The sequence below is a fragment of the Dermacentor variabilis genome, chromosome 4, assembly GCF_050947875.1.
Source record: "Dermacentor variabilis isolate Ectoservices chromosome 4, ASM5094787v1, whole genome shotgun sequence".
Lineage (NCBI taxonomy): Eukaryota > Metazoa > Arthropoda > Arachnida > Ixodida > Ixodidae > Dermacentor > Dermacentor variabilis.
This window is the reverse complement of record NC_134571.1, coordinates 133,365,973-133,392,745: the sequence shown is the minus strand read 5'-3', so window position 1 is coordinate 133,392,745 and position 26,773 is coordinate 133,365,973. Positions and strand designations below refer to the sequence as shown.

At 46.3% G+C, this 26,773-nt stretch overlaps 1 protein-coding gene across 3 annotated transcripts in view; it reads left to right on the top strand.

Moving 5' to 3' along the window:
- LOC142579799 (uncharacterized) overlaps positions 1-26,773 on the top strand; it is a 210,873-nt gene that overhangs the window by 93,569 nt on the left and 90,531 nt on the right. The window contains exon 1 of one of the 3 annotated variants that reach the window (XR_012827452.1): positions 22,732-22,896. The exons of 1 other annotated variant lie outside the window; for it this stretch is intronic. The gene's annotated coding sequence lies outside the window, so the exon portion shown is untranslated. Of the gene's footprint in view, positions 1-22,731; positions 22,897-26,773 lie in introns of those variants that run through there. One more of the 3 variants, XR_012827450.1, reaches the window with a different exon arrangement.

Below are 26,773 nucleotides of genomic sequence, written 5' to 3'. Positions count from 1 at the left end.
GGCAAATAGGAACAGTAATTTTTCAGCTGTTAGTACGTCTGGAGAACGTGACACACAGCAAAGGCACTGAGGGCGGAATGGAGGGAGTTATGCGAAGGTGAGGGAGTTACGAGCGAGTGATGAGAGTGGGCGGGGGGAGAGGAGTTCGGGGGGAAGCGCTCGGCCACCTGGATCGGCGTGCGGGCGCGCGATCATCTACGACGCAATGCAAGGGAAACGGCTTATCTTCTCATAAATGGCGCCAATTACTCTTCCACCATAGCCGGGCAATTTCGCAGGCACGGTGCGAGCCTCTGAAGTGTATTTAAGAATAAAATTCATGTCAAGTGCGTCGGGGATGCACATTCCACCATGGCATGCTCTGTCATACTACTCACTGAAGTGGCCAGATGGAGTCAGCTGACATTCTCAATGGCATTGAAGATTATTGAAGATGAAAGAGCGTTGGATCCAAAAAAAAATTTAACTATTTGAAAGAAGATTCATGACTGGGTGGAAACGGCCGAGCGAGTGTGTCCTGATGGAGTGCGCGTTAGTACGACTGGAACAAAAATGGTGATTAATATAATGAGTTTCGCCGAACGATACGCTCTCGCATCCTTCATTGCCAGGTGCCATAATCGGAAATACGAGTGATGAGGAGAAAGCTGCTGCCGAAGCAAACACGAAAGAACTGAAAAACGGCGACACCGGCTGTCTGGTAAAGAATTTCAGGTTGCATCTGGGTAAGCAATCTATTGCCGTTAACTATATACATGCGGCGGACAGTCTGGTGAATGGCAGCGTGGGGAAGTGGGGGCACATCAAATACAATGTCAACAGAGAGGTTATCAGGCTTCGAATCTAGTTTGCCTCAGCAGTTGGTGGCATTGCGCGCGCAAAGAGATGCTCTGTTCGAGTGGGCATAATCTACGAGTGATAATCGAGTGGGCAATAATCGAGTGGCCAAAAATACTACAATAAGTCCAAAGTGTCTTCCGGTTGAACCAACCAAAGTGCCCTGCAAACTGAAAAGAAGAAATGTTTTGAGTCTGCCTCAAGTTTGAGGCTGACTCTTTTCCCGCTGCACGGGCCTCCGCCATCACAATCCACAAATCTCTAGGGTGGACTTACAATAGTGCAATGGTTCACTATCCCAAAAATCACCTACAGAAGTTCGTTTACGTGGCGACGAGTCGCGCTACTACCGTCTGAGGAGTGTGCCTTATGGGCAAGTCCGTTGAGTTCAATTTCCATCACTGGAAAGAAAACACCGAGGTTCCTTGCAGATGAGTACAGACGTTTGGAGCAGCACCGCCTAGAAATAACCAGGGGAAAGTGCGCTGAAATGACAGCACGAAGTGGCTTTGTAGTGCGTTGCGTGAATGTGCGCTGACTTTAGAAACATTGCTCGGATGTTGCTCGAGACCTCACTCTGAGACGTGCTCGACTACTCGGTCCGACGGAAATTTTGATTGAGGCCAATAGTACGAGAGAAATTAGTTGGTGTCGCTTCGCGTGTGCGCCTAGAAAATAAGCTAATGTGGTTGCTGGATTTGCAATTTCTGTGAGAAATGAAATCAAAGCCAAATTGCTTGAACTTACTAGCTGGTTTTATGTCAGTGAAATGTGTTCCTTTTAACTACCTTCAGGCTTGAAGGATTCCTTGCTGCCGCATCGCTTCTAGCATTGGCGAAACACGGGCAAGTGAGTTGGTCGTCCATAGCATACCTAATGAGATGAGGCAGCTCCCGATGGTCCTCTTAGGAGATATAAATGAAAACGCCCAGACGAACTCGTATTTCTTAGAGAGGACTGGCAAGTCCGTGGGATTGCGATTGGCAACTCCGAAGTCAGCGATAACTAATAATAGAGGCACTTGTATACACTTAGCATTTCACAACCGACAATCTGTAAAAGCGATACAGTATGCTTCGGGATACTTTATCGATCATAAGGTGATGCTTCTCCACATAGAGTTACTGGGGATGGTTAGTGAACTTGTGCTGTCCATCAAGTGGACAATGATGTTTCGTGGATGCGGATGTTAAAAAAAATGTGCTGTGGTGATTGAAGCGTCTACTCGGGGGCTACGCAATGCGCTAGATTGCGATAAATGTACGAAAGTGAACAGTACAGTTAGCGCGGCCTGAGTTCATTGCAATTTAATAAAGAGAAAGTGGTTTCACAGCTACACATATACTTTAAAGTACGTGATCAGAGTAAAACATCGGTTCCATACGACTCTGGTAGTAGATAACACAAACGATGGTAGAAACTTCTACAAACATGCATTCTACAGTTTAGAAATGTCAGCAAAATGTGTATGAACGTCAATCGGAAATTTTTGGGAGGCCTAACACAAAGTTCAGCGAGATGACGTCATAAAGTCTGAGTGAAGCACAGGCAGAAAGTTAGACAGAAGATCAGCAGAGTGTTCGTCAGAAAGTTCAACAGCGGATTAGCAGACCGTTCATCACAAAGGTCAACAACATATCAGCAGAAATTTCGACACAAAGTTCAACAGAAGATCAGCAAAATGTTAAACAGAAAGTTTCACAGCAGATCAAGCGAAGGTCCAACTAGATTCCCGCCTTCACATTCTCAGAAGCTTTTATTGATTCTTCGTAGTTTTATTGTCATTTAACATCTTGTATAGAATCACACGCTTTCACCTACGCCTTGTACATTGATCTTTGGATCAAAGTTTAAAAGACGTGCAGTGAGTATAACACCAATGGCCACAAAGTATGCGCCCTTCGCGCAGCTTTTTCTGCAGTTATGATATCCCATTAATCCAAGCGCGGGTCTATAACTCAGCTATGCTGATACAGAGAAAGCTAATCGGGAAAAAACGAGAGCAATCATTAATATTTCTCTTGGCTACAAGGAATACTAGACTTTCCGGGCATAATTTCTACTTACTGTATCCTCACTAGGAATACACTCAACGTTCCTTGTCTTTTGATGGTGAAAAAATTTCGAATGAAATATCTAGTTTTAGTGGAAACCTCTAAAATGTTGTTTCATCATTAAAATGTCCCTCTAGATCATGTATACAAGATTATCTTTTTTAGATTTTTCTTTTGGCTTGCAGTTTGTGCTGACTTTTGTGCTGACTAGCCACACACGCTAAAGATCGCTATGATACAACCATATTGTATCAAACTATGCCGAAATAAACATTCCTTCTTCTTTTAAAAACGTTCAGTCTCTTTCACTAGTTGTTCTTTGTCGCATGCACTCCCCCATTATGTACTACCACCTATTACATAATCCAAAATCAAGGAAGGGGCTGACAGATGGAATACCACACTGTAGTATAAAGGTTATAAACAGGGATAAGGCCAGTCTTTCTGAGGCACCTTATCACTGTTTGGAGCCTTTATACCAAAGTAACCTATTACATATTGTGTGTTGGATGATTGAGCTATCACATAAAAAGGTAAAGAAAGAAGATTGGTGCTTATTCTAAATACTCTGTTATTCACATGAAGTGATTGTATTTTTTTTGCCTATCCCCTTGCTTGCACATTTCATCAAAGCATCTTGTCGCGCCCAGTATATTTATCGTCCTCTCAAGCGAGCAGGCGGCCTACGCTCGTCATTCTATGAGCGTGTGGGCGTGTGTGTGTGATTTGTATACCTTTATTAATTTTGAGTCGCTATTTGTGTATACCCATTACGTTATCAGAAATGAAAAGCCACCAGTAAAGGTTGCCAACATTTCAACCATTTAAAATAAAATCTAAATATGTGATCACTTGAGGTAAGGTTTAGTACCGGTGAATGAAACAGGTCCTAGCAGCTTCGGGCCGATGAGTCGGCGCTGCTGCGGCTCTTTGGGCACGGTGGCCGCGCAGGGCATCGCTAAAGGAGATGTCAGACTGGACTGAACGCTCGCGGACAGGCGAAGAGCGGCTGCCTGCTGTTGGCGGAGTTGGGCAGGTGCGGCGCGAGCTTTAGCTAGCTCGAGGGCCCGCTTGCGCGTGATTGGCTGCTGAGTGAACAACAAATAGCTGCCTTTCTCTCCAGCTGCCACTGAGGGCAGCTGGCTCCAATGTAGCGTGGTTGCCACTGCAGTTAGCGCAACACGGTCGCTGCGATATGCAGTGTTTGATTGCATGCCACTGGCCGCAACGGAGGGAGCGGGCGTCACGGGAACAAGTCGCGCCGGCGCCGTCAAAGGCGCAGCGATCGCACTGAAGTTGTCGCCGCAGTTTAGCACGCACCGGGTATCGCTGCTTGAAACGGATCAAGTCCGCGGGGACAACGTTGCCGGCGAAGGTAACGCTCACGTCGCCGCCACTACGCGAAAGGAAAGGATCGGTACCCCCCGTATCGATCCTTCGATGTGGTGTTGCAGAGTGTCGGCATCAAGAGAGAGATGGGTCCACACAGTAAATAATACCTACACGTGTTCTTGCTGAGTGCTTTTGCCCTCATTGGGACGTTGACAGTGGCACGTACTTTGAGGCGGCTCGACAGGTCAATACCGGGAGTAGCATCTACGGCCGCAACATTGCGGTAGAAGTTGAAGGACCCTCGTGTTCGCTCAGGGGGCCCGCGAGCCGCGACTAGCACGACAAAGGACCAAAGGCGCAAGGAACAAAAACCGCTTTAATTTACGATAGAATGTAACACTCAAACAATTACCGCAGCCTCGCGGCCAATAGCAGAAAAGAACAAGGCAAAGAAGCAAGCAGCAAAGAAGCAAAAGCAGCAAAAAGCAGCAGAAGCAAAGAAGCAAGCAGCAAAACAGCGAGGCAACAAAATATACGAGCCAAAGAGAGCAACGAAAGAACGGCCGTTACAAACCATCAACCAACCCAATCTTTCGGTCGATAACAGAATGCATAAAGCGCAGAAAGCAAGCAAGCACCGAACCAGGCGGGCAGACACAGTTCCAAAAGCGAACAACAAGAGCACTATTTCCGCGCACACAAAACGCTTTTCCCCTGCTCTGCAGCACGCTCGGAAAGAAATCTAGACGGGCCACGCCCCACCAGCACCTCCCCAGGCCCGCGCCCCGGAAGAAAGCCACGAGTGCCGTCTCAGCTGCCTTCTTATTGGGCAGCCGCCTTCCCGGCATCCCCCACGCGAGTTCTCACGATACGCGATCGGTGCGCATGCTCCATGCGACGAGTGCCGTTGTGGCGCGCGTTTCAAAGGCTTCCCCCGTGCGCGCCGCAGAGAGGGCCCAAGGGCCCGACACTCCCCCCCGTACATGACCGGACACCCGCCTGGGTGTCCAACAACACTATGTAACAACACTATGTAACAACACTATGTAACAGCACCATGCATCGTCCTAGTCGAGTACATCATGGCTGTTGCGAAGCAAGATGCTCGGGGCAGTTGGCACGCGATGGGCTGGAATGGTGTCTGGCGTCGTTCGGAGCTCCACGTGACAGCTCCAATTGGCATGCGCTCTGTCAGAGACAATGCACTTTTCGCCCAACCGACGCTAGAGCACATCGGTCGCCTTGGTGAGAGGCCGACGACGTAGGTCAAGTTTCGATGGGCCGCCGTGGCATCCAGGCTGGTCACGCCCTTTGGAGTGGTAGCGTGGCATTCTGCGTAAGGCGAGGATATCAAAGGACAGCATATGTAAAAACGTCGCAATTAACAGATGTAGGGCACATCCGCGTTAACTGCTGAACTCGTATAATGACTGAAGCACGGTTAGCTGTCTGATGGGCGCTCGTAGTACGCTTTGAGGTCGTGCAAGCTTACGGGCCGTGTTTCTGCCGTGTTTTTCCCGCAGTAGGTACACCAAGCTAGAAGCACGTTTCGCGATCACGTATGGGCCATCCCATCTAGGCGCGAGGGAAGCAGCAAACCCTTTTGCAGCATCGCTGAGTGGGTGCGTACGGCGGAGCACTTCGTCGTTGACCGCGAACTCCAGGGGCCGCCTGCCTTTGTTGTATTGTTTCCCAGGTTCCAGGCGGGCAAGGTCCAAGTTTTCCCTGGCCTCCTTCAGAGTGTGGGCCAGGCGGCTGGAAAGATTTTGTGTGAACGTGGAGTAATTGCGAGTTGGTAATTCAGAGCCGTTGGTGAATGAATGCTCAATAGAAAACGGAGCTCGCGACCGAGAAGAATAGCCGCTGGCGTAAACCCTGTCGACCGGTTTACTGTGGTCCTTGTGGCGAAAGCCATCTCCTGGATACGAACGTCCCAGTCCTTGTGCCCCTCGGCGAAAGCGACCAGCATTGTCTTAAGGTTTCTGTTCACCCGCTCCATGATGTTGGCTTGAGGGTGGTAAGGTGTCGTCCTTTTGTGCTGCACGCCAAGAGCTTTGCAAGTGTCAACGAATGTCCTGCCTGTGAAATATGTGGCATTGTCTGTGATAAGCTGCGCTGGGAAACCGAAACGGGTGAATGCTTTCAACAACCTATCCCAGATTATCTTAGAATACAGCTTGCGTAGCGGGTACAGCTCTACCCTTTTGGAGAAATGGTCAGTGACCACTGATAAGTATCGATTCCCTTTAGCTGACCTGGGATATAGGCCCATAACATCACATGCCACAATTTACCATGGGTATAGGCTCTCAACTGGTTGCATGAAGCCCGGTGGCTTCCCTCCCCTCGGTTTCACGGCCTGGCAGGTGGGACATGTGCGAACGTATCTGTAGACATGCTTTCTCATGTGCGGCCATGTCGCGACGCGACACAACTTCTCAAAAGTTTTCTTGCCGCCGCTATGACCGGCGAGGCGGGTGTCATGAAAGTACTCTAGAAAAGGCTTGCGCAGCTTTCTAGGCACAACGACACGGAATGGAGACTCATCGCAATCCGTATCGGCAGCAGGTATATACCGCAAGAGCAGGCCGTCGTCTGCTTGCATGTAGCAGTCGTAGTTACGGCTACCGGCAGGGTTGGCGCCGTCCAGTGCCTTGCGTATCAAGTTGCACTGGTCGTCGCTTAGCTGGGCGTCGAGTAGCTGCTGGCGGGAGATCAGTGTTCCCCAGGCGTCCACAGGCACTGCCACAGCCAGGACTTCGGGTGCCGGCTGACCATCCCTGGAGAGTGGTGCTCCTTGTTGACGGTGCCTTTCCTGTATTCTACTCTGTAATTATACTTTTGAAGAGCAAGGGCCCAACGGGCTAAACGGCTGGCTGGGTTTTGTAGCTTTGACAACCACGTCAGCGCCTGATGGTCAGTCTGAATAGTAAACTCAGCCCCATCGAGATACATGTAAAATTTCTTTAGTGCAAATACAATTACTAGGCACTCTTTCTCTGTTACGGTATAGTTCCGCTCTGCTCCTGTGAGAGTGTGACTTGCAAAAGCCAGACGGCGAAGCTTCCCTTGGTGCTTCTGAAGCAAGACTGCGCCGATGCCATACTCACTTGCATCGGTCTGCACGGTGAATGGCAGGTTGAGGCCGGGGAGCCACAGACGTGCGGTATCGGCGATAGCCGATGACAGAGCCCGAAATGATCCCTGCTCCACGTCAGTCCAGTACCAACTGGCACCTTTCCGTAGGAGCTGGTGGAGAGGCCTTGCCAGGTCAGCGCAGTTGGGGATAAAGTGGCGGTAGAAGCCCACCATGCCCAAATACCGCTGCAGGCTCTTGACGTCTGTTGGTGGTGGAAGCTGCAGTATGGCCTGGAGTTTCTCCTCGTGAGGCCGGAATGTGCCTTGCTCGACAAAGAAACCTGGGAGGTTGATTCTGGTCGAAACCAGTTGAACCTTCCGGGGGTTAAAGGTGATGCCTGCGTCCTGCATTCGTTGTAAAACGGTGGTTAGGTGAAGGAGATGCTCCTCCAGGATTTTTGAGAACACTACCACGTCATCCATGTAGGCCATGGCGTAATTGAATTTGGCGTCTTGAAGCACAATATCTATTATACGCTGAAATATTGCCAGCGAATTGCACGAACCGAAAGGCAATCGGACAAATTCGAACAGACCCCGATGGCAAGTGAATGCAGTCTTTGCAATATCGCACGGGGCGATTGGACTTTGCAGGAATCCCCTGCTACAGTCTAAAGCAGTAAAGAACTTTGCGGACCCAAGTGAATACATCACTGAATCGATTGATGGGAAGGGGTACTAGTCTCGAACTGTGACAGCGTTCAACTGACGGTAGTTGACGCACAACCGCGCCGTGCCATCTTTCTTAGGTGCTAGTACAACTGGGAACGCCCAAGGGCTCTTAGACGGTCTTACTGCACCGGTAGCGATCATTTCGTCTAGCGCCCTACCAAGAAGTGCTCGCTTGTGGATGCTCAGGGGCCGCGGGTTGAAACGAATTGGGCGGGCGCATCCGGTGTCGATCCTATGAGTCAGCACAATAACGCTGCCAGGAGCTTCCGTAAACGTTTGGGCAAATGGTTTAAGCGCTGTCTCGATTTCGGTCTTCTCCGCCGGAGATCCTGTGAAAGACTTCAGAACAGTGAGGATACCACTGCCAGTCTCGCAGACCGCAGAGATATTGGCGGTAAACAGATTTGACTGTGGTTCTCCTGACTTAGTCATGAACTTGAGTGGATGTGCATGCATGCCGTACTGGTAGGTGCCTTTAGAGAGATTGAGAACGATTCCTGCTTTGGCTATGAAGTTACGGCCCAAAATCAAAGGACAAGAAAGTCCGGGAAGGTGTAGGAAGCGTTGCCGAAAATTTTTTTCATTGATGGTAACTGTTAAACGGGCTGCTGACGTAGCCGACGCAACGTGAGCGGATGCCATGCGAAGGGTCGTGTTTATACTTCGTAACTGTAGACGTTTCGTCTCGCAGGCGCTTTTGACACGATCGCTGAAAACGGAAAAAGCAGAGCCGGTGTCTTAAATAGCAGGTACTTCTATTCCTGCCATTCTGACCGCCACCAATGGTGTTTTCTAAAGGTGGGCGTCAAGAAGACTGAACGTGGACGGCAAACCCCTCACCATTTGTCCGACATCCTGGGCCTTCGATCTGGGGGGGGGGGGGGTGACACCTTTTAGGTACACCTACTACCGTTGCCAGATGAAGGACCGTCGCCTTCGCTCAGAGAGTCCGCGAACCGTGACCAGCACGACAAACGACCAAATGCGCAAGGAACAAAAAGCGCTTTAATTTACGATAGAATGTAACACTCAAACAATTACCGCAGCCTCGCGGCCAATAGCAGAAAAGAACAAGGCAAAGAAGCAAGCAGCAAAGCACCACACATACAAAACGTCTGATTAATAATGTTTCTAATAATCGGATGAGAAGGTGCTCTTTCGTACAGTAGTGCTTGTTGGATAACTGCTTTATTAGTAGGATTGTTTCTTGAACACTATTTTGAGTTTTCATATGGTTTCTCATTTATGGCCGTTTTCGGATATGCGGAGTTCCAGTATTCTCAGACTCCCCAATAACGGTATCGTGCCGCCTTCTACTGTGACCAAAATGCCCGGCCTTTCCCTAATGCTTTTTCGACCCCGGCATGTGGGTCTATAGTGCAGAAGTTCTCATTTTTGCGAGGAACATCCCAGTCCCTTGTCTCTGATGTAGTCTTCGACCGTGTTTACTGCTCATTGAAGGATCTCTTCCACATGCCCATCACTTCCACCTGCCACCCAAAGTGTTATATGGTCCGCGTATAGGCTGTGTCGGAGTCTGTTTTCCAGTCACATGCAGGAAGACCAATCATTGCCACATTGAATAGAAATGGAGATAGGACTGAACCCTGGTGGGTACCCCTATTACCTAGTTTCGGCGCCTCCGATTTGGTTTCTCCAATTGGAATTTTTGCGGTATGATCCGACAAGAACCTTTGATGTACGCGTATGTTTTACGTTCAACATCCAGCTTTTAGAGATTTTGCAGTATTGCCTTGTGCATGACCCTGTCAAAGGCCTAAGTTAGATCAAGACCTAGTATTGCTTTGGTGCTTAGAGTGTTCTCACCCGCATCTATGATCTGATGTTATAGTTTGCGCATAATATCCTTCGTCGATAACTTGGGTCGAAATCCAAGTATTGTATGTGGGTGAAATGCTCCATCATCTATGTATCTAGTGAGGCGTTCGAGAACCACATGTTCCATGAGTTCACCGACGCAGGACGTCAACGATATGGGCCTTAACTTCGTCAGTTGTGGTGTCTTTGAGAACGCCATTCGGAACGATTATGAACAGGATACATAAACTCCTCCTATAACTAGAGATGAGGTCTGAAGGGCCTTGCAAGAAATGAAAGGTGGAAAAGTGGCAAGAGAAGATATTACAATAGTCGATTTAATGAAAGATGGAGAAGACATAATGCTTGAAAAACTGGCGGCTCTCTATTTATACTAAATGTCTGTCAGCTGCAAGGGTCCCAGAAAACTGGAAGAATACAAACATTATACTAATCCACAAGAAGGGAGGCATTTAAGAACTAATGAATTATAGGCCTATTATCTTAGTCGCAGTATTATATAAGATATTTACCAAAATTATCTCCAATAAGAGAAAGGGCATGCAGGCTTGGACTTTAGTCAACCGAGAGAACAGGCGGGCTTCAGAAAGGGATTCTCAACAATGGATCAGATCCACGTCATTAATTAGGTTATCGATTAATCCGCAGAGTACAATAAGCCTCTCTAAATGGCTTTCATTGATTACGAAAAAGCATTTCATTCAGTAGAGATACCAGGAGTCCTAGAGGCATTGTGTAATCAAGGAGTACAGACCGCTTACGTAAATACCTTGGAAAAGATGTACAGAGATTCCACAGCCACCTTAATTCTACCCAAGAAAAGTAGGAAGATACTTATACAGAAACGAGTGAGACAAGGAGGCACAATCTCTCCAATGCTCCAGGTATAGACGATATTCTAATAGACATTAGCAGAAAACATGGCGCTGAGCAGGTCATGTAAAGTGCAGATTAGATAACCGTTGGACTATTAGGGTGACAGAATGGGTACCAAGAGAAGGCAAGCGCAGTAGAGGACGACAGAAGACTAGGTGGTGGGACGAAATCAGGAAATTTGCGAGTGCTAGTTGGAATCGGCTGGCGCAGGACAGGTGTGATGGGCGGTCGCGGGGCGAGGCCTTCGTCCTGCGGTGTACATAAAATAGTCTGATGATGATGATGATGATGATGATGATGATGAAAGTTTATTTCTAGTGAACCAGATATAAATGTAGCGCAAACATGCGCAACCTAACAATATTAAAAACGGCCTCTGAAATACCGAACACATAACGTCCCACTTTAAGAAGGTAGCGAGATCAATGCGTGTGTTCACCGAGGAAGTGTATTTCTTTGGTGGTTATCGCTACTGAGCCTCAGCTATGCATTTGTCGTATTTTTTTTTCAACTCTGGCATGCCTCCGCTTCCAGGCAGGCTTTCTCGTCTTTCTTCCTCTGAAGAACTCACGTAGAAAAAATAGAGTAGCAGGCTGCGCGAACCGTTTACTGGAAACAGTAGCTCAAAAAGCTGGCCGCGCGAACCAAACAGGTAAGTGTAAACAGTAACGTAAAGGAGAGGTAGCCGCCCGAACCAAAGAGCTATGCTTGAAAGGTAAGTACTACGTGATTTTGCATATCGAGAGGCAAAGCGAGCTGCCAGCCCAAGAGTTTACTGTAAACACTACCGCAAAGCACAGCTGGCCACCCGAACCCAAGAGCTTACTTGAAAAATAGGTACTACGTCACATTCAATAGAGCGAAGCAAAGCGAGCCGCCAACCGAACAGTTTACTGTAAATAGTACCGCACAGCGCAGCTGGCCGCGTGAACCGAAAACTTTCCTAGAAACAGTAGCGCAAAGCAGAACTGGCCACGTGAACCAAAGAGCTTACTTGAAAGGTAGGTGCTACGTGATTTTGGATAGCAGGAAGCAAAGCGGGCAGCGAGAAAGGAACATCAAACAATAGCGCAATGCAGAACGAGCGGCAAGAACCGAACAGCTGACCCGAAATCACTTGTACTAACTCCATCGTTGTCAAAAGCTCCAAGCAGAACGAGGTGCGCGAACCGGACAAGTAGAGTTTAGCGGTCACACACAAGTACGGTCGCATGAAAGCAATGTGTCCAGCAAACCGCGCGCAAGTTATTTTTTTTATTTATTTGATATCTGCTTCGTCTTTGCCAGCAATACAGCAGGGGGATGCATAAAAATAAGCATTAGATTTGAGACCAATACCACAGAAACTAATTACACAAAGCGCGGTAAAAATCATCAAATAAGGCAAAAAATATAGCTATCATAGGTGGAAGATCATTCCACTGTCGTGCAGATCGAACAAATAATGAATAGCGCAGGACGTCACCTTTAAAGGAAAATTCATTGAAGAAACCTACGTCGCACAAGCAGCAGTTGGAAGGCGGGAAGCTTTTGTGGCCAGTTCCGTGTACCCCTTCAGAACGTCAATCCCTGTCGTCTTTCCCGCAAGGAATGCAGAGAAATGCCTTTTCGGAATCCGCAGTAACCAGGCGTAATGTTGCGGTAACTTTTGTCGCCTGTGTTCGCCAGAAACAAAGTGCACGCTTTCCGTCCACGTTGCATCCGCTTCGTGTTCGACGTGCCTAATGAAAGAGCTTTGAGGGGATATCTTAGAGCAATGTCATAGAGAAAGACATGCAACAAGAGCGGACACCCCCATAGAGCCTAGTGGCCGAATTGACTGTAGAGCACCAAGCGGATGGGATTAATTTCTTCCCATTTCGGTTTTGGACGCACGCGCTTTGAATGCTAGATCGCACGCGCTACGCAGGCTGCACTATTCGGCGCCCCCCCCCCTATTTTTTGCTTTTGTTGCTCATTCGCGTGCGGTCTTAGTGCGGGATCGCTTAATTATATAAAATAATTGCGAACTATATTTACAATCCCTTATCGAATCTGTGCAAGTGCAATTTCATAGCGTTGACGCAAGACACCCTGGAAATGTTTATTTCGCTCTATTTAAATGCTCGTTCCGGGCTTCTTGTGCGTTAATGCAGCGTTGTGGAACCAGGTAAGCAGGAGCACCCGTTGGAAGCTCGACCGTACGGTATCACCTGAAGAAAGTAAACTACGAGCATGTGACATTTTGGTATTTGTGCCTTATAGGAAAAGAGCATGTAGAGGGGTATCGTGCGAAAGTGGTGAAGGGGCGACACTACAAACAAAAGCTTTTCGCCTTTACACACATGCCGTCAAAATACCCAATTCGTCCCAAGCCATGCTATAAATTACGACATTCTGATTTCCAAGCATTCCCCCTTTTCAGGGCATTGTTTCCTGCACTTTAAGAGCACAAGTGCACGGCGACTGCGCTTTTCCAAAACAATTTCACCTCAGACGACGCGATAGTAAGCTATATACACCAGGTGGCCACAACACAGACTCTCAGCCAGACCATGATAGACGCTCGCAGAATGACTTCTACTCGCGCTTGAGAGGAATGCGTGCATGCAAAGCCTGTTCTCAGTCGTTCACAAAACTGAATTTTCAAGTTCTTATTTTTCACTTCCTCGGCGTTATCTATCGCGCGTTCTGTCGGCGCAAGCAAAACACTCACGTGTTATCACTCTTTAAAATCATTCGTCGCGTCTTCGTCAGGCGGCATGAGTACCGAACGAAGGTATGCGTATGTAGTGGGGCCATCAAAAGCATGAAAAACTTGCCTGATTAACCTCCGTATTCAGAAACGCACTTCGACTCGACTGTCCACTCGAAACGCGCCTTGAGTGAAGGAAAGCTCGAGCGTTTTACTCGAGAAGGTCAAGGTAGCCTCGCAGCTACCTTGAATCGCACCTCGAGTGCATTTAGAGCGTAAACATGCCGGCCTTGTTATCTCTCACTCGCCTCGTCAGCTTTTTCGGATGGACGCAAGTTGCCTCCGTAGCTTTTCGTAGCTTTTCGTAGTTGCCTCCGTAGCTTTTAGTTAACGTTGCTCCGCATTATCAATGGCTTCACTTTTGGGACCGGTGCGATCCTCTGGAGTGCTTCGGCAACAGAATTATTCAACTGCGGCGCCGGGGCAGTTCAGCCGTCCTGTCAAGTAGACTGCGAGCTAGTGCAGTCAGTGTCTTATTATTCCTGGCATGAGCCAGTTGTTGACCTGCATACCGGCACTCTTGGTGCGAGTGCTCCAAAACTACTATTGGCGCCAGAGCATTCACGTGTTTCCCGTGGCTGGTCGTATAAGGCCGCATCAGTTCAAGCACGGCGCGAAATATAAATGCGGCGTACTTCAAACCCACGAAAAGAAAACAACGACGAAGATTTCCGCGATTCCTGCGACTAGTCCGTGTATTGCTTGCATGCGTGTATTGCTTGCGCAAACACCGGCAGTCACCCACTAGCGCAGATCGTCACTGATTACTCTAATCCAAGGACGGCGAAGCACACTGCAGCAAGGCGATCATCTCTTTGAACGAGCAGGTCCGTTCACTTTGCTATTTTTTTCAATTTTCTTTATTTCCATGCAGCTGGTTGCGCTAGGGAAAAAAAAGATAATATACTGTAATTTTGTGTGGACCCTGTGCACTTGGTGGAATTTAAAGTCGTACAAATAATTACATAAGCTTTACTTCAAGTTATTCAGTTTAATTAGCTTATCAGGCCGATGAACATCCGAGCCCAACGTCAAGTGGCCAGTTATGAAGCGGCATTCAGAATTATACCTGCATATATACACAGATGAGTGGAATGTCTTATTTTAGTAAAAAACACAATAACAATACAACAGAGAATAGATTTGCACATCGCAGTATTTTTACTGTGATAAAGCTGTAGCAGTCCAGTGACAGCTCGAAGTACAGACATTGCCACCAAGTAGTGGCAGATATATCGCATATCTTTGTTGCGAACATTCTCGCTTTCCAGAGGGTTCATTATGTCACTGTTAGATTGCCGTATAACGGTCTGGCTGCGCAAGCGCCAAACCAGCTGGAAAATATTCCTTTACAAATATAATTACAAAGAGTATGAGCTTACTATAGTAAAAAGACCGCCCTCTAGAACATAAAAGTGAATCGAATTTCATTAGTACGAAAGTAAACTAAAGAAAACGAATACAGTACCCAAGCTTCTTTTCATGCGCCTTACCATAATTTTATATTTATCAAGAACACGTTTTCTTATGCGGGAATCAGGCTGCCAACACATGCACGCAGAGCAACTGCCTTTCTCTTTGTGATGTGTGTGATGCGCTTGCATAAGTCTGCAAGTGAAGAGCTCCAGTTAGTGCGTCCTGCTGCAGTACAATAGTTGTCACAATATTCTGGCTGTCTATCCAACCGCATCTGATATCCTATCAGCTCAAACATCACCACTAAAAGCAGTTTGCTTGCATGTATTTGCCTTCATAGACACGTTGTAGCTGAAGTGATTGTATATTTATGCAGCCTTTCGTTCCTTCAGCAATATTTATTAAAATGGTATGTACCGCTTAATAATTTCTGGTCAATCCATGTGCCATTATTTTTTTCTAAAACAACTTAACATTATGCTCGTCTTATTGTAGCTTTATATGAACATACAGCTTGAACTTTGATCTTGCAAACAGAAGCAGTAGTATTGCTCACAAATATATTCTAGAAGAAAACTCCACCTGCACTCCAGATAGTAGCCTGTCGGGTGTAGGTATCCGACGGCGAGTAATGGTAAACCATTGCAGAATATATGCTGTTTCTGCTCTGGTTCTAGCTTCAGCTTAGGATGAATTATGAGCGTCGCAACAAAGAATTTCCTCCATTGGATAAGGATGACAGCTGGCTTCCATGGCGCTTGCAGAACTTCACCAATTGAACGAGCAGCGAAACGTAGGGTAGCAGCACGTCTTGTAGGTTCCCTAATTAGACCAAATGATGATGCAGACTGTGACAACGAAGATCCTGAAAAATACAGTATACAGTGCATCACTACCGTTACTTCAAACAGGCTGCGATTAACCATCAAATAATGGAATATTTATTAATGTACACTACCGCGTGTTAAAGTAGCTTCAGCATACCAAAGAGCTGGCTACAAATGCTACGAAAGTGCTGCATCCCTAATTGTGGGCAGTAAAAAGCTCACATCGCAACGCATCATGTGCAACTGATGACTTCACACATCATAATCATGAATATAAGGTCTCCAAAACAAGTTTATATGACAACTGAACACCAATAAAATATGCATTTCATTTCATTATGGCATAATGGTTACATGTTTGTGGTTCAAAATAACACGGTTTACATTTCGCCATTTTGTCAGTGTAATATTATTACAAAGTTGATTAAAATAAGCACAGACTAATTACCGAGTAGGTTAGTAAGTACTTCTTGAGCACCTAGGTTCTTTAAAGGAAACGGACTGATGCAATTCCAACAGGGCAGGCACCGTATCTGTCGATGCTTTCAGGTTTGCCAAAAGCCTTGCTGTGCAGCACAGACATTGATTTTTTCATCAACTCGTCTTCCCAAAGCCCACAACCTGCACCAGAATGCCAAACATTTTATGCAGTGGATTCGCGCGCTAATAAAATCAGTGTACCTAAGCAACGGAAATCAAAATACATAACACAACTAAAAAAATGTGGCCACAGCGTGAACTTAAAGCACAGTTTATGGAACATGCATCAGATGCTATAACATAGCACATTGAAAAAGGTTAAGCGAAAAAAAACACTATACTTTTGTCACTGCTGGTGATGAACTACAGACAACTAAATTTTCAGAAGATTAAAACACTGCGTAGCATGTACGCAGTGAGGAGGCACTGGAAACGTAAGCACCTGTGGTGGTTCTTTGACTATGTGTGCTACAATTTCACCAAACCGACTAACCACCACGGTTTGTAAAACAAAGTAGAGGCCTGAAAAACGCTTTTCTTGAACCTACCGGTGCTACTCACACAACCATATGCATTCTGACACATGTATACTATAGCGGCTTCTATTCAATACTGAAAGATTTCGTACGCAATACTGGAGTGGTCGTTGGACATGCGCGCCAATAGGTACATTTTGCAGTTTTGTTTAACAAAGCGGAATCAATAACATAATGTCGTGCCGAAGATCCTACAAGCTCAGATAAGTAAAAAAAAAATTCTGTAAGCTTATGCTGCCTCAAATATGCTTCAGGTGCTAATACCCGTAACATGAACAACAGTCATGCTTGAGTAGATAGGGAACGTTTTATCGATAGCGGGACATCAACCCTCGAAAACCTCATCGATATGATGTGCTTCTATGGAAAAATGGTTCACTCGCCCGTATTTTCTGTCCTCTTGCTGCTTTAAGCAAACTTTCAGCACCAATCGGTCTTGGATTTTGAAGGTAAACAAAGCTGCCCATCAGCCGTTCCATCAATGGCTTCATTCGAGGTCAATCCGGCTCGGTCACCATACACACACGGACAAAATCAACAACCGCAACGTGAACCACCAATGAAGCACTAGATAAGAAAGAGCAGCGGACAAATTCCGGCGCAAATTTTCTGGGTTTTCAGCCATCCGCCAAGCTGTCAGCTGTTGGGGTCCAATTGTTGCCAGACCTCAAACACAGCTATCGCTTGATCTATCAGTCGAATGCTTACAGTGGCAGCGTGTCCGAGCTATAGTTGTGCATTGCGCCATGTAGTGGTTTGATTCGGAAGACGAATTAACGGGAACACATATTCGTCTTAAATTGTAGTTTTGACAAGCACATTTAGGTATAGTCTTGATATCAGACGCTTTTCTCGGTCAGTGCACTTTACTCGAGTCAATGGCGCATTTTCAAGCCGTTCCTTGGCGGAGGATAGGTGGAGTAGTGTTCATTAAACGCAACGGCGCCTTGAGTGGAGGAAGCCCAGTCGCTTCGAGTTGGCTGAGTCGAGGAGAAGCGTTGAGTGAAGGCATATTTAAGAATACGGGGATAAGATACAGTACACGCCAAACTCTCGCGACGGCCGTTTCTTTTTTTTTTGCTAGCTGGCTCAAAACCCCAGGCGCGGCAAGCGTGCCCCAAAAGTCTACCAAAATGTAACGAAATTACAATAATCAGGGGGGTCAGAGAATGCGTTAGGGACATGCCCAGTAAGAATCAGTACACGTGAGACTGGGGCCCACAGGCGAGATTCTTTTCGCTAAGTGCTTCACAACACCGGGTGCGGCCACTGTGCTTGAAGAGTACCCTAACGGCATCGGCGCTTATATACCGTTATATATATCAGCGGTTATAATAATAAACGATGTGCGGCGAGACCATGCGAGGTCGTATTGCGGCGTTAGCCCGTTTTAGCTTGCAATTTCGAGAAAGAGGATGATAACCTACTTTTTTTTCGGTTGTGCTCGTTCCGTTCTCTACGACGCACTCAAGGTATTACGGAAATTTTGTCCTCAAAACTAGCCATGGCATTCTTTTTATGCGATCCCTCTCATATATTGTGGCTCTATGCAGGCCAAAATGGCATTGCAGAAGCACACAGTTTATATATGTGTCATGCTGGTTCACTAACCGCAGTGATCGCTGTGTTGAGCGGCGCCATCGGCCTCATGCAGGAAGGCTAGCGTAGACACATAGTAATTTCAAGCCTATTACACATGGCGTAAATTTCAAAAAGTATGCTCTAAAACATTCCGAAATCGTTCCGCAGACCGCGACAGCAATACTTTCAAGCAGCGCAGCGCCGGATCGACCAAGCCCGAGAGGAGGAAAAGCTCGCTGCGCGGCCTATCCTCCTCGCTCGATCAAAAGGTTTATACAAGAGTGCTAAACACAAAAGTTCACAGACGGTGAGATAACAAAAAAGGGGCTAGCAAACGCGAAGGCCGTTTCATTCCCACACGCATATAAAACAATAAACAAGATTTTTATATAACGCACTCAAGACCGAAATGTGGACGAGCTTCAGATAAGTGCACTAAGATATCGCACAAAACTGGACGACCTGTAGGACATAGTCATGACAAGTAAAGAAAGCGAAAATTCACTGGCAATGGCAAAAACAATGGCACGCAAAGTACCTAAGAAATAGAATAAAATGCTAAGATTGTTTGATTGACAGCCATACCAAAAAAAGAAAACAAGAGCTTACTTTTAAACATGCAGGAAAGAATATGAAATGCGTGAAATGTTCTTTACTAACGAGCAAAATTAAAAAGAAATGGCAGAACAAAAATAACATTCTACTGAAAACTGAAATACACATTATCACATTATTTTGCACTTGACGACAACTTGAGTAACGGTGACAAGGGGGAACACAAGGTAGTCGGCTTTTGCAGCAGCACATAGAAAACATTCGCAGAAAGGCCTATTCCTCGAAGACCAGGTAAAATAGGTGAACAACACGACTTTTCTTTCACTCCGAATGCAATGCTTAGCAATAAAATTACGTCACTTAAGGCACTAAGTCATCCCTAAGGGGTAATCCTTTGTATTATAAACACGAAATGCAAAAATCTGCATTTTGGACGCTTGCAATACTCATGCTTTCCAGAAAAAAAAAGGCGCATCTTGCCTACACATGAACGTTTTTCGCGCGATTTTTCCATCGGTGATTACTGAGATAATACGCAAACAGGAACAGTAATTTTTCAGCTGTTAGTATGTTTAGAGAATGTGACACACCGCAAAGGCACTGAGGGCGGAATGGAAAGCTGAGCAAGTTACTGAAGTCCCAGAATGAGACTTGGCACAGAAAAACACAGAAAAAGTCATAGACAGTTGACGATGAGGAGGAACATCTATTTGTCAGCTTTCTCTACCGGTAAGAGGGAAGTGTAGCACAATCAAGGCGCAACGACGTCTGGAGGCTCATCAAGCACACATTCTCAGGCATGTGTTCGTGTACATGCGCTTTCTGATGTGCTTGGGTCTGCGCGCTCACCTGTTGTCTTTAAGCACCCGGAACAACGTCGCAGGGCTTGTTTTTGAGGTACTCGTGCACCATTGCGCGATGCACGAGCAGTACGATTCGTAAAACGGGTGAAACATCGCGGAGCACAAGCACACAGCTATCGAGGACCACGAAACTGACGAAACTACCCACTCCTGTCAACGCACAGCAGCGCACGCTTCCCGATAAGAGCAGATAACGAAACATGAAACGTCATGCAGTGGGTTAAGCTGGTGGCGGGCCGCCGGGCGCGCGCGGAGACAGTCGAGGGTAAGGGAGTTACGAGCGAGTGATGAGAGTGGGAGGGGGAGAGGAGTTGGGGGAAGCGCTCGGCCACCTGGATCGGCGTGCGGGCGCGCGACCATCTAGGGGGCAATGCAAGGGAAACGGATTATCTTCTCATAGATGGCGCCAATTACTCTGCCACCGTAGCCGGGCAACTTCGCAGCGAGCCTCTGAAGTGTATTTAAGAATAATGTTCATGTCAAGTGCGTTTGGGATGCACATTACGCCATGGCATACTCTGTCATACTACTCACTTACTGAAGTGGCCAGACAGAGTCAGCTGACATTCTCAATGGCATTGCCGAAGATTGAAGATGGAAGAGCATTGGATCCCTAAAAAATTTAACTATTGGAAAGAAGATTCATGACTGGGTGGAAACGGCCGAGCGACTGTGTCCTTATGGACTTCGTTTGTACTACTCGAACAAAAATGCTGATTAATATAATGAGTGTCGTCGAACGATACGCTCTCGCATCCGTCATTGCCGGGTGCCATAATCGGAAATACGAGTGATGAGGAGAAAGCTGCTGCCGAAGCAAACACGAAAGAACTGAAAAACAGCGACACCGGCTCTCTGGTAAAGAATTTCGGGCTGCATCTTTGAAAGCAATCTATTATCGTTAACTATATAGATGCGGCGGACAGTCGGAATGGCAGCGTGGGGAAGTGGGGGCACATCAAATACAATGTCAACAGTGAGGCTGTCAGGCTGCGGATCTAGTTTGCCTGAGCAGTTGGTGGCATTGCGAGCGCAAGGAGATGCTCAGTTCGAGTGGGCATAATGTACGAGTGATAATCGAGTGGGCAATAATCGAGTGGGCAATAATCCTACAATAAGTCCACAGTGGCTTCCGGTTGAACCAACCAAAGTGCCCTGCAAACTGAAAGGAAGAAATCTTTTGAGTCAGCCTCAGACTTGAGGCTGACTCAATTCTCCGTTGCGCGGGCCTCCGCCATCACAATCCACAAATCTCAAGGGTGGACTTACAATTGTGTAATGGCTCACTATCCGAAAAATAACCTGCAGAAGTTCGTTTACGTGGCGATGAGTCGCGCCACTACCACCTGAGGAGTGTACCTTACGCGCAAGTCCACTGAGTTCAATTTCCATCACTAGAAAGAAAACACCGACAGTACAGACGTTTGGAGCAGCACCGCCTAGAAATAACCAGGGGAAAGTGCGCTGAAACGACCGCATGAAGTGGCTTTGTAGTGCATTGCGTGAATGTACGCTGACTTGCGAAACGTTGCTCGGACTTTGCTCGAGACCTCAATCTGAGACGTGCTCAACTACTCTGTTTGACGGAAACTTGGATCGCGACCAATACTGCGACAAAAATTAGTTGGTATCGCTTCGTGTTTGCACCTAGAAGATAAGCTAATGTGGTTGCTGGATTTGCAATCTGTGGTTGCTGGATTTGCAATCGCTTCAACTTACTAGCAGGTTTTATGTCAGTGAAATGTGTTCCATTTAACTACCTTCAGGCTTAAAAGATTCCTTGCTGCCGCATCGCTGCTAGCATTGGCGAAGCACGGGCGAGTGAGTTTGTCAATCATAACATACCTACTGAGATGAGGCACCACCCGATGATGCTCTTAGGAGATATAAATGAAAACGCCCAGACAAACTCGTATTTCTTCGAGAGGACTGGCAAGTGTGTGGAACTGCGATTGGCAACTCCGAAGACAGCGGTAACTACTAATAAAGGCGCTTGTATACACTTGGCATTTCACAACCGACAATCTGTAAAAGCGATATATGCTTCGTGATATTTTATCGATCATAAGGTGATGCTTGTCATTGTGGATACGAAGCGCCCACTTAGATTTACTGGGAATGGTTAGTGGACTTGTGCGTGCATCAAGTGGACAATAATGTGTCGTGGACGCGGATGTTAAAAAAAGTGCTGCGGCTATTGAAGCGTCTACTCGGGGGCAGTGGAATGCGCTAGAGTGCAATAAATGATGAATGTGAACAGTACAGTTGGCGTGGCCTGAGTTTATTGCAATTTAATAAAAAGAAAGTGGTTTCACAGCTACACATATACTTTAATATACGTGATCGGAGTAAAATATCGGTTCCATACGACTCTGGTAGTAGGTAACATAAACGATAGTTGAAACTTCTACAAACATCATTTCTACAGTTTAGAAATGTCAGTAAAATCTGTATGAACGTCAATGGGAAATTCTTGGGAAGCCTAACACAATGTTCAGCGAGATGTCGGCATAAAGTGGGCGCGGGAGTGGCAACAGCATCATGGCTCACCTCCCGCCTTTTGGCACTTCGCAGGCATTCCTGGCATCCTTTCTTCTGTGGTCGGCGCTTGCCTCTGATGACTTAGCTGACCGTTCCAAATATGCTGCACCACCAGACCAACCCGTCGGCCATCACTTCCCAGACAACTACTCCCTACTGAACCCATCCGGACTGCCCTGCCCAATCTACTGCGCATTTACGTCATCAACGGTGACGTCAACCCCTGGTGCCTACTTATACTCCCGGCCGTTCGACACCGTCTTCAGTGGGCGCAGGAGTGGCAACAGCATCATGGCTCACCTCCCGCCTTTTGGCACTTCGCAGGCATTCCTTGCATCCTTTCTTCTGTGGTCGGCGCTTGCCTCTGATGACTTAGCTGACCGTTCCAAATATGCTGCACCACCAGACCAACCCGTCGGCCATCACTTCCCAGACAACTACTCCCTACTGAACCCATCCGGACTGCCCTGCCCAATCTACTGCGCATTTACGTCATCAACGGTAACGTCAACCCCTGGTGCCTACTTATACTCCCGGCCGTTCGACACCGTCTTCAGTGGGCGCGGGAGTGGCAACAGCATCATGGCTCACCTCCCGCCTTTTGGCACTTCGCAGGTGTGTAAGCGTTTGTCCCTGTACGCTAGAAAAAGCGATGATCTCTGCTTGCTGCTACTTCCACGCCCACACGTGTTTTGTGATACTATTTGCGAATGTTTCCATATGTCTGCGTTATTACTTTGCTGTGGCGACATCGAATCTAACCCTGGGCCTACCACGCGTTCAGAGCATTTTCTTGATACACAGACGTTACCTGATGAACCCTCGGAACAAATGGCCGTCCTCTTCCAGCTTCTGAAAGACGTTCAATTGCGAGCGGTTCAGTCCTCAAAGCATCAGACAGAATTGGTTGCTGATGTTAAAGCAATCAAAGCCAGCCAAAAAAATATTGAAAGCAAGATTGGCTGCATCCAAGAAAGACTGGATGCTCTTGAAGATAAAGCTAATTCACTAGATCAGCTTAAGGAACACGTCACAGCTCTCCAGAAATCAGTAGCGACGTGCAACACTCAGCTTGTTTCTTTGCGATCTGGGTTCAACGACCTAGAGGACAGATCGCGAAGAAACAATTTAATTTTTCATGGCATCCCTGATTCTCGTGAATCATGGGAAGAATCTGAGGCCCAGATCATTAACACGCTAGCAACTATCATCGGCAGTCTACCCGACATGGCAATTGAACGCGCTCATCGTCTCGGTTCCTATTCACCTGATAAATGCCGCCCCATTATAGCGAAATTCAGCAACTACAAAGTAAAGGAAAAGGTGCTTTCCGCGCGTAAGCTCCTAAAAGATAAAGACATCACGATCTGTGATGACTACTCACCTGCCACCCGCCATATCCGAAGTAAACTGATTTCCTTTGCAAAACAGTTACCGGGCTAACCCCTGTTTCATCTTCGATACAACAAATTAGTTGTAAACAAGAAGCAGTACACGTACGATCTCGTTACAGACAGCGTGACAGAGTGCACGTCACAACACACGCGTGCTAACACCGAACCGCGTACTGCGCCACCTAATCATCCATAGGGAAGCGCGAGGGGCAGTGGAAGTCACTTATATCCCGTGTCTGTCCTTTTCACTAACATTCGAAGCATCAAGAACAAACGCGACTCATTCACTTCCACAGTCGACACGTTTAACCCAGATATTATTGCACTTACCGAAACTTGGCTGCATCCACATATAAGAGACCACGAAATCTTCTCTACCGCACATGGCTTCTCAGTTTATCGCTGCGACCGTACGTTGCGTCAAGGTGGTGGTGTTCTTCTCGCAATTAATAAACACCTACACTCTCCACCCATTACTATTGCTACTAACTTGGAGATAGTCTGGGCAATTATCGAAATAAACTACGTAAAAATTATAATGGGCGTATGTTATCGCGCTCCTACTGACGTTGCCTCCTTTGCTAACGAATTACAAGACACAATCAATATCGTCGTAACACGTTTTCCTTCCTTACCCTTGTTTCTACGGCGTGACTTCAACATTCCAAACATAGTCTGGCATAGTGAACCTATCGTGATACACCCGTTCTCCGCGTTAGCAAAAGATTTTCTCGACTTGTGCGCACTGTTATCTTTCAATCAACTGATAACCCAGTCCACCAGAATCGCACCACAAGTCGCTAACACCCTTGACCTTTTGTTAACAACACGACCCGATTTTATTTCGAACATCACTTACTTACCATCCTTAAGCGATCACTCCCTTATCCAGTTCAACATCAACATTTCACGTCCGAAATCGGAAAAAAAGATCAAGACAATTCACGACTATAAGAAAGCTGACTTTGAATCAATTAACCACGAGCTCTGTATATTCCTTGATACTTTCCTGACTGATTTCGATAACCGCAGTGTTCAATTGAACTGGAATATGTTTGTTACTAAAATTCGTGAATTAACAGGAAAATTTATCCGTACCTACACTCTTTCCTGTAACGATAACGCTCCCTGGTACAACACCCACATTAAGCGCCTTTCAAACAAAAAGAAACGTTCGTACAGACTAGCTAAAACATCTGGAAACGCTCAAAAATGGACAGCTTACAAACGCGCTACATATAACTACATAACAGCGCTTAAACAAGCTAAAGATAACTTTTTAAATAACACATTGCCATCCATGCTAACTACTGATACAAAAAGTTCTGGCGCACTATTAACCCAAAACATGACGACGCCATAACCCTTGTTGATAGCACCGATACCGCAATTCCCCCTGCCGATTGCGCATCTGTATTAAATGACGTTTTTGCGCGTAACTTTTCTAAACACGCTCATGTAACACGCCCAACTACACTATCTTACGACTACGCCGCAATGCACCCTTTAATAATCGAACCCGTTGGCATAGAAAAAATAATCGCCTCATTGAAACTCTCATCCGCTCCTGGCTGTGACTTAATTAATGCTAAGTTTCTAAAAAACACTAGCACATATTGTTCCATTATTCTTGCAAAGATTTTCCAGCAATCACTTGACAAAGGTTCACTGCCTGCTGATTGGAAGGTGGGGAAGGTGATTCCACTCTACAAATCGGGTACTAAACATTCCCCACTGAACTATCGGCCTATTTCCTTAACCAGTATACCATGCAAAATTATCGAGCATGTTCTGTCTTCTCATATTGCCAACTTCTTAGAAGAAAACTCCTTTTTTTCTGAGTTTCAACACGGCTTCCGCAAAACATATTCATGTGACACCCAACTAGTATCATTCACGCATAAACTAAACCTATTGCTTGACCACTCTTCAGTTGCAGATCTAATTTTTTTGGACTTCGCAAAAGCGTTCGATAAAGTGTGCCACAGCTTATTAATCTACAAACTGCAGCAACTAAACCTTGACCCTAAAATTCTGTACTGGCTGGAGGTTTTCCTCACTAACCGTTCACAGTTCGTTTCAGCTAACGAAGTAACATCTAATCTGAGTCCTGTTTATTCAGGTGTACCACAAGGCTCCGTGCTTGGACCCCTCCTATTTCTCATATATATTAACGACTTACCTTCCTGTGTTTCATCTCAAATTGACGACTGCGTAATTTACACCGAAATAACTCGCGACGAGGATGTTACCAGGCTTCAAGCTGACCTTAACGCCGTTTCTGCATGGTGCAATTCATGGTTAATGGAATTAAATGTCAACAAGTGTAAATTCATGCGTGTATCTCGAACTACCAGTGAACCACCTGTGTACTCCCTTAATAACGCTCCATTAGAATTGGTAACAACTTACAAGTACCTTGGCCTTCACATCACCTCTGATCTTACTTGGAATACCCACACCACCCATATAATAAGTAACGCTAACAGAATGCTAGGTTACTTACGACGCAACTTTTCCAAAGCACCTTCTTCCTTAAAATTAATCCTCTATAAAACTCTAATACGACCTAAACTTGAGTATGCGGCTTCAATCTGGGATCCAGGTCAAGTAAACCTAATGCACTCACTGGAAATGGTTCAGAATAACTCAACTCGTTTCATTCTTTCTAACTATAATAGAACCGCGAGTATCAGTGCCATGAAATCTAGCCTTAACCTACCGTCCTTGTCATCACGTCGAAAATTGTTCCGTTTGTGCCTTTTTCATAAATTATTTCATCACCCGCTGCTACGCAACAAACTTATTTCTCCGTCTCCGTATGTATCGCCCAGACTAGACCACATTCATAAGGTCGGCATTTCATTTTGCAGATCCAACGCTTTTTTTCAGTCATTTGTACCACGCACTTCCAATGAGTGGAATCACCTCCCCGCCTCGATAGCCACTATCGCAGATCACCTATTATTCAAGAATGCCATAGCTAGCACTGTATAACTAGGAACCTTTTTTCATATTGTTCAACCTGTACTCACAAACGACTTAGCTAACATTGTATATCTAGGTGCCATTTGTTAAATTGTTTTGTTTATACATAT